Here is a 10879-nt window from a genome sequence, read left to right on the forward strand (position 1 = left end):
AACTCCCTTCCTAAACTTGTAGATGGCCGTGTTCTCACTGTGTCTTCAAATGGCCTTTCCTCTGTGTGCAGAGAGCAAGAGAGAGAGAGCAAACAAAGAGAGAATGATCTTTGACATCTTTTCCTCTTCTTATATGAACACCAGTTTTTGGAACTAAGGCCTAACCTTTATTACTTCATTCAACCTTTATTAGACTTTTACAGGCCCTATCTCCAAATGCAGTCACATTGGGGGTAGGACTTCAACATATGGATTTTATTGACATCATTCAGTTTGAAACAATGCCCTAACATTCCCTGAAACATGTTGGAGAAGAAAAACTATTATAATTCCTTCAGCCTGCTTCTTTTACCTATGAAGAAGTAGGTCCAGAAAAATACTGTGGTATTCATGAGTTAACATGGCTGGACTGTAATTCAGGTCTCCCAACTATCTAGGCTTCGTCTGTTACAACAAATGAGATGCTTTTCTTCCCTTTGTTCTTATCCATTTTTGTCTAAAAGCTTCCTCTCATTTCCCATAGGGCTCCTTGCCTAAGGGCCATTTTTAACTGAACTGTTTGAAAACATCTATTTTTCCCAAGAAGCTGGCGGACAACCAAGATCCAAATCCTAGCTTAGCCTGGACTCAACTGAACCCTGGCACTCTCCACTCCACAGCACACAGCTAGCTCTGGCAAGTTATTGTCTCCTGGGCCTCCACCACCCTGGTAAAGTTAGGCTGACTATGCTTTACCAGACAAATGTCTGGGCTGGTCCAGCAAAGCCAAAAGACCCTACAGTTCCAGATTTCACAGAGAACTGGCTCCAATTCTGTGTCCGGGGCTACTTGCCCCCTTCCTTAGTGGGACTCTATACCTTATTCTTTCATTATAGTGAATAGCATAAATACATTTCAAAAAGTATCAGCCTTGCCCTCAGCCAGAATCTCTTTCCATTGCTGGCATGGTGAAGGTGGTATTAGTGAAATTGGCATTATCCTGGCACAGTCACTTGCAAGAAGGCTGTGGTCTCTGAGGCCCTGACTTCACTTATGGCATTCCAGGAAATCCAACTCTAGTGAGGGTTCTGCCTGTATAATTCTTATTAGATTTTTTGAGATATAATTAATAAACCATCACCACAATTTTATTTTTAAAAATTTATTTATTTATTTATTTATTTATTTATTTATTTATTTATTCATGAGAGACATGGAGAGAGGCAGAGACATAGGCAGAGGGAGAAGTAGGCTCCCTGTGGAGAGCCCGATGTGGGATTCGATCCCAGGACCCCCGGATCACAACCCGAGCTGAAGGTAGACACTCAACCACTGAGCCACCCAATCACAACAATTTTAGGACATTTTCTTTATCCCCTAAAGAAACCCCATACCAATTAGCATTCCCTTCCTCATTCCCTTCTCTACATCCCCATCTCTAACCAACTACTAATTTGTTTTCTGTCTCCATAGATTATCTATTCTGGACATCTCATATAGATGGAATCATATAATTTGTGGTCTTGTGCTTTTGCCTTCTTTCACTTAGCATGTTATTTTCAAGGTTTGTTATTGCATATATCAGAACTTCATCCCTTTTTAATAGCTGAAAAATATTACACCATATGAATATAACATATTTTGATTATTCATTCATTAATAGATGCATATTTGGAGTGTTTCCATTTTGCCTATTATGAATACTGCTGCTATGAACATTTATGTGCAAGTTTTTGTATGGACAAATATTTGTATTTCTCTTGAGTGTGTATACCTAGAATTGGAATTGCTGGGTCATATGGCAAATCTATATTTAACCTTTTGAGAAACTGCAAAACCATTTTTACACAGCAGCTACACCCTTTTACATTCTGACCAGCTGTATATGAGCATTCCAATTTCTCCATATCTTTACCAACATTTGTTATTGTCTTTGTCATTATATCCATCCTGGTGGGTATAAAGTAGTATCTCATTGTGATTTTGATTTGCATTCCCTCAGTAATAATTAGAGATGAAAAATAATCATAAAATATGAGCATCTTTTCATGCATTTGTATATCTCTGCAGAAATGTATATTCATTTCCTTTGGTCATTTTAAAATTGGGTTATTTATCATGTTTCTGTTGAGTTGCATATTCATATATTCTGGATATAAAGTCTGCAAAAATTTTTCCTATTCTGTGTGTTGTCTCTTCATTTTCTGCATAGCGTCCTTTGCCTTGGGAATTAAAATTTTACATCTTAATTTATAAAAATCTTGTTTGGACTAATACCAATATAATTTTAATAGTTTACAAAATCTTTGCTTCTGTATAACTCCATTCTCTCTCCCTCTTCTTTGTACTATCATTATCATATAAATTATACCTTTATATATTGTATTCTCATCAATGTAGATTTATAATTGTAGTTTATGCAGATATCTTTAAATTATTATTTTTTAAAGATTTTATTTATTTATTCATGACAGTCACAGAGAGAGAGAGAGAGGCAGAGACACAGGCAGAGGGAGAAGCAGGCTCCATGCACCGGGAGCCCGACGTGGGATTCGATCCCGGGTCTCCAGGATCGCGCCCTGGGCCAAAGGCAGGCGCCAAACCGCTGCGCCACCCAGGGATCCCGATATCTTTAAATTAAACAGGAGAAATGGTTACAAGAAAAATTTATACTATCTTTTATATTTACCTATGTAGTTACCATTAACTATACTTTTTATCTCCTCATGTTGCTTCAAGTTACTGTCTATGGCCTTCAGCCTGAAGTAATTATTCATTTCATTTCAGCTTCTAGTATTTTTGGTTGGGCAGATCTGCTAGCACATAATTCTCAATTTTGTTTATCTTGCAATGTCTTAATTTTTTCATTTTTGAAGGATAGGTTTGCTGGATATAGAATTCTTCACTGCCTATCTTTTTTTATTATTGTTTTGAATATGTCATCCCACTGCCTTTTGCCTCCAAGATTTTTGATGTGAAATCAGCAGTAAATCTTATTGAAGTTCCCTTGCATGTGTGAGTCACTTTTTTCTTGCCTGCTTTCAAGATGCTCCCTTTGACTTTAGCATTTGACAGTTTGGTTATGATGTATCTTTTTGAGTTCATCATACTTGGGAGTTTGTTGAGCATTTTGGATGTATAAATTAAGATATTGTTGTTTTTTTTTTAAATCACATTCAGAAATTTTTTGACATTTTCATATATATATATATATATATATATATATATATATATATATATATTATGCCCCTTTTCTCTTCTCCTTCTGGAATTCCACTATTTATGTATTGGTATGCTTAATGGTTTCCCACATTTCTCTGAGGCTCTGTTTACTCTTATTTATTGTTTTTTCTTGCTGATTCTCACATAGGATAATTGTAACTGATCTATTTTAAGTTGACTGATTCTTCTGCATGCTCAAATCTACTTTGAGCCTTCTGAATTTTTTATTTCACTTCTTATAATTTTCAACTCTATTCGACACTTCTTTTATAATTTCTATCTCTTTATTGATATTCCCTAGTTGATGAAAAATCGTTCTCATATATTAGTTAAGACATAGTTCAGTTACTTGAATACATTTAAAATAGTTTAAAGTCTTCATCTATTAAATCCAATGTTCAGGCCTCCTTCCAGAACAGCTCCTGATTACTGCTTTTTACTCTATGTATAGACTGTACTCTTTTTTTGTATTCCTCATATTTTTGTTGAATGGTAGACGTTTAAAATAATATAGTGTGACAGCTTTTGAAAGTGGATCCTTCCATCCACAGTATTTGTTGTTTTGTTTGTTTGTTTAGTTACTTTTCTGAACAAAATCTGTGAGGTCTGTATTCTTTGTTATGCATGGCACTAAAGTCTCTGCTTAATTATTAATGGTCAGGTACTGATTAGAGAATGATTTCTTAAATGATTGGGACAAATAAGCTTCCCAATCTTTGCTATGGGGCTCTTTGTGCATGTTGGGGCACACTTTTGATAGTCAGGACAACGATGTCTTAGGCTTCACTTCCTACTTATACAAAGCCTCAAGGTCAGCCAGAGGTGAGAACTTATAGCCTTCTCAGGTCCCTTCCCTGGTCTTGCACACAGTCCTAAACATGTGCATGGCTTTTTAATTCCCAGGAATGTGTTGATACTCTTCAAAGCTCCCTTGTACATCTCATTCTCCATCTCTTTCTTTTAAGTTTTTGGACAGTTTGTTGTTTGCCCCAACTATTGTCACTGCCTCAGGCAACTGCTATGTTGAACAATTGCCACTGATTGTTTTTGACAGGGGAAAAGGCTTTTCACATTGAGTGAGCTCAGACTCAACTCAAATAAAGGGAAGCCTTGTGAGTGTGTACAGGTAATAGGGAATTTTCCATCTGGCATCTGGGATAGGAGAAAGAAGTGAGAACAACAGTGGAGAGGAGTCAAGGTGAGGCTACTATGACCCTTTCTTTCCATCTATACTGACACCTTTCATCATAGCATAGTCTTGATACCTTAAGAAGGAAGATCAGACACCTTCTTAATGAATGGGAAGTATATATGCTGGTTAAGAGTATGAAATATATGGAATTAGAAAACTTGAATGTGATTCTCTCCTTCAACTTTTTCCGGCTGTGTGTGTGTGACCTTGAGCACAACTTAGTTAACCTAACTCTCTATTTTCTTATTTATAAAATGGGAATAACATTAATTATTTAAAGTGAGTTTTTGGGGGTTAGATAAGTTGGGACTTGTAATATGCCCAGCATTACCATTGGTCCTGTTAATGTGCTATTTTCACCTCTAAATTGAATTAAACAGAATACAATGAACTCACCAAAAAGTATTTTTGAAATCTTTAACTTTTAAGAACTTGTCTTTGATTACTTTGAAGAGCAGAGATTGAAAGAAAAATAATTCTGTTTAGCTGATGTCAGAACAAATAGGACTAATGAGTCCTCCCTTTGTAAGGGCTCATCTGGCTAGCTGTGGTAAAAGGTATGGACTTACACACATAAGCCATATCTTGGAAGAATCAGACTAATGTTCAATTGGTTGAATATGGATTCTTTGCACTATTATTTCTCTTATAAATTGCTATATAACAAACAACCCCAAAATAGCAACAAAATAACCATTTATTTGCTCACTATGTTAAAGCTCAGAAGTTCAGGCAGGGCTCAGGAAACTGTCTTTGTTACCCATGGTATCAGCTGAGGCAGCTCAACTGAGGCTGGAGGTCCCAAGATGGCTCCATTCACATGTCTGGAATCTTGGTTCTGATTATTAGGTGACATGTCTTTCTTCTCCTCCATTGCCAGTAGGGTAACTCTCCAAAGGGCAAAAACAGAAGCTGCTGAGGCCTCTTCAGGCCTAATCTCAGATATTAAACAACATCTCTTCTGCAACATTCTATTTGTCAAAGCCAGTCACTGGGCCAGCCTAGATTAAAGGGCAATGAAAATAGACTTTTTCTTGATGGGAGGAGTAGCAGCATCACACGGCAAATAGGCTTGCAGGATTGGAGGGATTGTCATAGTCATCTCTGAAAACAATGTGCCATAGGTAGATTGTGAGCTTTTGGGCTCAGAACCTGATTATCCTTGTTAGAGTGGTATGTAACTATATTTCCATTTGCTAGTCCCAAGTGATGAGGAAGCAGAACATTATCAAGTATGTTCCGGGCAGGAATGTGTGGGAAAGATGAAAGAACCAACAAAAGAAACTGAGAAGATGCCTCCCAGGAGAGAGGAAGAAAACCACAGGAGCTTGGGAGCCTGGAAGCTAAGTGAATACATGTTTTGAGGGGGAGGAAGTAAGCAACTATAAAACAAATGGTGCTAATAAATTGAGTAAAATTTTTTTTCTGGGAAGAACTATAAGAAATTGATAAAAAGTAGTTATTTTCAAGAAGAGGTTCTGGTGGAGGGGAAAGAGAAGGCTGCCACTTATCATAATTTACCTTCTTCTGTCCGAACTTTCTAGCCTTGCATATAAATTATTCTGTTTTCCAATATGAATGATCTGGGAGGTGAGATTACAGACAATGTTTTGGTATTTTTTTTATTGGAGTTCGATTTGCCAGACATTTTTTCCAAAATCTGTTTTAAAAGGGCCTCTTACCACCAACAACTTTCATCACATTCCAACTGAAATTGCACAAGAAGAAAATGCAAATGGAAGATTGCTCAGGTAACTTATTGTTCCTCAAGTTCTTTTCCACTTTTTCTCTTGGGTGTCATATATAATCTAGAATAAGGCATAAAGTGAAATTATCCATATATGAATTTAGGGGAAAGGCCAGTTTAGCTGCTCAAATGTGGAGTTCTCAAGGCTACAATTTTCCTTAGGCTGAATTTATTTTCCAGAGAATGTGACTTTGCACCTCTTCACAGCATCTCACTCAAGTGGAATATGGTTTGAGCCTTCAGAGTGTCAAATCTAGTTTCATTAGCATTAGGTCCCAGTTTTCAGGGTGCTATTCTATGAGGGAGCTCTGTGGAAATTGGGAATTGCTGCAGATATGACTCTTAACCCCTTCTGCACCATTGGCACTCTGCTGCTTCTCCCCTTCTACCCATGTTCATGAGTAGAAGGCCCTGAGGCAGGACCTACTCCTGCATGTGAGACCCTCACCAGCCTGTAATTTTGTCTTCTATCATAGCTCCTGATCTTCAAATGTCCTGTTCCTTGTCCTTTACCTCACACTCATCACACCTCACTCCCAAAGGTAGACCCACCTGCCATGCTGAGAATCTTCACATAGCTTTCATATCAATACCTTACCACCTCCCTCACAGCCCTACTCACAAGGATGCAGGCTAGTCCAGCTTGGGACCTGGCAGGGCCTGCAGCTTCCACTCACCCTTCTACTCATGTCAGCCAAGGTGACCAACACTAATCAAGATACACATATGTACACATATATACACATTGACATATACAAATACACAGCATACATGCAAATACTAACACACATGTATATACACACATGCCATGCATGTACATACAGACATAACAAATATGAAAACATATAGAGATGCATGCCCTTTATTTGGGGGCAATCCTTAGGCCCAGTACACATACATTCCTACAAACATACATAGATACACATAGACACACAGATAAACATATACATATACATGCGGAGGAGCTGTTCTCAGGCCCAGTGAGAGCACCAGCCAGCCACAGAGACTGTGTATGAGTCTGTTGCTATTTAAACATGATGAGGATTCCAAATTACTCTCCGTCACATCAGAAAGGTCAAATGGTCATTTTAAAGGATATCTGGCCCATTTTGTCAGCTCCCATATAGTCCCACCACCCTCAGTTGCATGAACCTTTTCACATACGAGAGAATAATCTTCCCTGTTTCCATTTCTGGAAAAGCTATTTGTCCTAGGTATCTTGCCAAGTGCTTTACATACATCACCTCATTTTATTCTCACAGTAACCCAATGATAGGAGCCATAAACACCATGCTATTTGGTCTCCCTCCTTAACACAACACAGGTGGCCTTCCCACCTTTTGCTTTCCAAAATTCTTTCATATGTACTCCTTTTCATCGAAGTTAGTTTGATCTAAGGTTGATCTAAGGTTTGATCAACCTCCTTAGTTGATCTAAGTCTTGCAATAACACTGTGAAGTAAGAAGGGTTGGCATTGTCATTCCCATTTTGTAGTTGAGACTCACAAAGGTTAAGGAACTTTAAGACTGTAAAAACTCATAAAAATAAGCCAGATCTTAACCCTCTGTCCACATGCTCTGGTTCCAGTAATTTTGCATACCTACTCTTTTGTTCATATATCATACATTGATGCTCCCTATCCATTTCAAGAGATTATACCAGGCACTATGAAAACAAACACTGAATGAGACACATCTTGACTTTGAAATAGCTGGAATTCTAGAGAGGAAGAAAGACCAGTAGAGAGATACATCATAATATCACATGCCGGATCCTGGACTTGAGACTTGGACAACCTGGGTGGAATAACTGGTTCTGCTGAAGGAGCCAGCATTAAAAGGAGGCCACATGTGACAGACAACTCAAAGGCCATGCTTTGTCCATGCTGCTGGAACATCTACCTGCTTTGTGTGTGCAGCAAATGGTAGTGAGGCCGGCTACCCTCTGAAAAATTGAAGTCAGTCACATTCATCTAAATTTTCCTTCTGCAAGGTATGAAAGACAGTCATAATTAACCAAAGTACATTTTCTGAGCAATGCAATATCAGATCATCAATGATGTAGGGACCAATAGGATTGCTATTTGTCACAAATAGCTAAATTATTATAGGCGAGAAACTACATAATCAAATGTGCCCCTTAAAACTGTTTATGAAGTTTCCTAGCTATTTTAGAAAGTGAATTACAGGTGAGAATATTCTAGCCTAAATAAGATCAAATATTACCTTTTGCATGGGCATCTTATGGTATTTTGTTTTACTTTTGACTATTGGATGCCTTTTAGTGTTTCTCTCTCTCTCTCTCTCTCTCTCTCAGAAAATTTTAAACATACCCAAGAATAGAGAGAATAATATAATCCATACCCATCATCTAGTTTCAACAATTATAAACACTTTATGAATCCTGTTTCATCTATTTTTCACAGAACCAGATTTTTTTTCTGGAGCATTTTAAAGCAACTACAGTCTTATTTTTGAGAAAGGTTTGGAGGGGTGTGAAATTAGAATGAGAAAATATATATCCTTCCAAACCTCCTAGGTCTTTAGCCCTAATTAAATTGCCAGCATGATTTTTTAGAAACTAATCCAGCTTTAGTTGAATCTCTTATATGGCATTTGCTCAGCTAACAATGCACAGCTCAACTGGACAAGGTGTCTTTTGGCCCTTTTCCCTTTAAAAGTGTTCTGCCAGAAAAAACAAAATGGAAAAGTTTTTTGACTGAACACTTCAGATAAGAACAAAGCACAACTAAGACACAGATACATAGGAGTTTTGGCTGAATATAAAAGATACCACTGTTGTTGCTGTTTGGGAATTTCAGTACCTTTGTGTTTTAAGGTAACATATATGTCCTTTCTGTCATTGGAACTATGATTTCATTTATTTCCTTGTCTCCTATTTTCAGGAGAGCCACTTCTTACTGGGAAGAGATCCTGCAATTCACTGTGATGATTACAAGGTGAAAAGTTGTAAGTATCCTAATGGAGTATAATTGTTAGTCTATGCAATCATCAGCATTACAAATGAACAATGATTTAAAATTCAAATAGTTTTTATTCCTGAAGATACAAACTTCAATGTTACTTAAAACAGTAAAACAATAGAAACAATTGTTGATGGGCATTAAAGAGGGCACATAATGTGATGAGCACTGGGTGCTATATGCAACTGATAAACTATCGAACACTACATCTGGAACTAATGATGTACTATATGTTGGCTAATTGAGTTCAAATTTTAAAAAAAGAAACAACTGTTGAATAAAGGGAATAGTGAATTAGAGTGCAACAAATAAATGGAATCATAAACGCACAGTTTATGATTGTGCGAAATTGTGGGAAATTGTTTATCGCATTACATGATAAAAGTAGTGTATAAAAGTATATGCCCAGGATGAGCTCACCTATGTAAAAAGTACATGGAAACAAAATTGGAAGGAAATATGCCAGAAGGTTAGCAGTGGTTGCCTCTGAGTGGTAGGGTTATGAATGAATTTTCTTGTTTCTTTTTGGGCTTTACTGTCTTTTTCAAATTTTCTACAGTGAGCATGTAATCACTTGTATAATCAGAAAAACATTTTTTTCTAAATAAAAGGGACAAGCAAGTCTCAAAAACTCAGTGCCTAGAAGCAGATCAGCAATCTGTTTTGAATGTTTCCAAGGCAGTGAAACAGGCAAAAGTAAGAAGGATGATTTCAGAGTCCCCAGGGGAGACTTGTGTAGTTAGTTCCTAGGAAACCAGAAGTTTTAGCCACTCAAAACACATGTAAGTGTTTTCGGTGTGAATCAAAACCTTCCATTAGACATAATTGCAACAGCAGCTGTTACACAACCTGTATAAACTATTTTTGGTGTGAATCAAAATTTTAACATAGAAACTATTAACTATTTCATGGTCACATAGGTATAAACCTCATCCACCACTGGCCAGGTTTAGCTACCCTAACAGAGGGGAAATTCCTGATCTTTGGTGGAGCTTGCAGGGAAGCTTAGCCAAGAACTAAGACACTCTTCTGAATGTGTCTTTTTCTTCTTTATCTTATTCTCTTAAAAGGACAAAAGGCAATTTGAAGATCGCTTTAACAATTTACTGGATTTTGGGCAGCCCGGTGGCTCAGAGGTTTAGCGCTGCCTTCAGCCCGGGGCCTGATCCTGGAGACCCGGGATGGAGTCCCATGTCGGGCTCCCTGCATGGAGCCTGCTTCTCCCTCTGCCTGTGTCTCTGCCTCTCTCTCTGTGTCTCTCATGAATAAATAAATAAATAAATAAATCTTTAAAAAATATTTACTGGATTTCTTAAAATGTCATGAGTAATTCATTACCATTGTAATAAGAATAACATAAGCATATAAAGACATAATCTCTTCATTTTTTCTGGTTCCATCCACTTGGAAAAACCAATATTAATCTGATGTGTACCCTTATACACTTCTCTCTATATAGTATGTATACACACACACACACACAGCCAACAGATAGTTCCTCTTCCCTTTATTTTCTTTACAAAACTGAAGTATTACTTTATATACAAAGGAATCAGATCATAGAATTGCCTCGAGAGTTTTAAAAATACAGATTCCTGGGCCCCACCTTAGGCTAATTAGTTTAGTGAGTTCTATAATTGGAATAGTTTGATAAATGCTGCTCTCTATATTATTCTACAACTTGCTTTTATCTCTGAACAATATAACAATACAGTACAACATGGTTATCCTTTTGGGTTAATGCCTGTACATCAAA

General features: G+C 37.3%; 1 long non-coding RNA gene across 2 annotated transcripts; it reads left to right on the top strand.

The window, feature by feature from the left end:
* The first annotated feature begins 4244 nt into the window (after nt 1–4244).
* On the top strand, nt 4245–10384 carry LOC144308203 (uncharacterized). Of its 2 annotated transcripts, XR_013374790.1 has the most exons (6): nt 4245–4399; nt 5594–5767; nt 6066–6144; nt 7852–8132; nt 9046–9109; nt 10194–10384. It is a non-coding gene; the product is annotated as an uncharacterized LOC144308203 (long non-coding RNA). The 2 variants fall into 2 exon arrangements; XR_013374789.1 differs by lacking the exon at nt 7852–8132 and having other exon boundaries at nt 4275–4399.
* The last annotated feature ends 495 nt before the right edge of the window (nt 10385–10879 follow it).

The sequence above is a fragment of the Canis aureus genome, chromosome X (genome assembly GCF_053574225.1).
Source record: "Canis aureus isolate CA01 chromosome X, VMU_Caureus_v.1.0, whole genome shotgun sequence".
Lineage (NCBI taxonomy): Eukaryota > Metazoa > Chordata > Mammalia > Carnivora > Canidae > Canis > Canis aureus.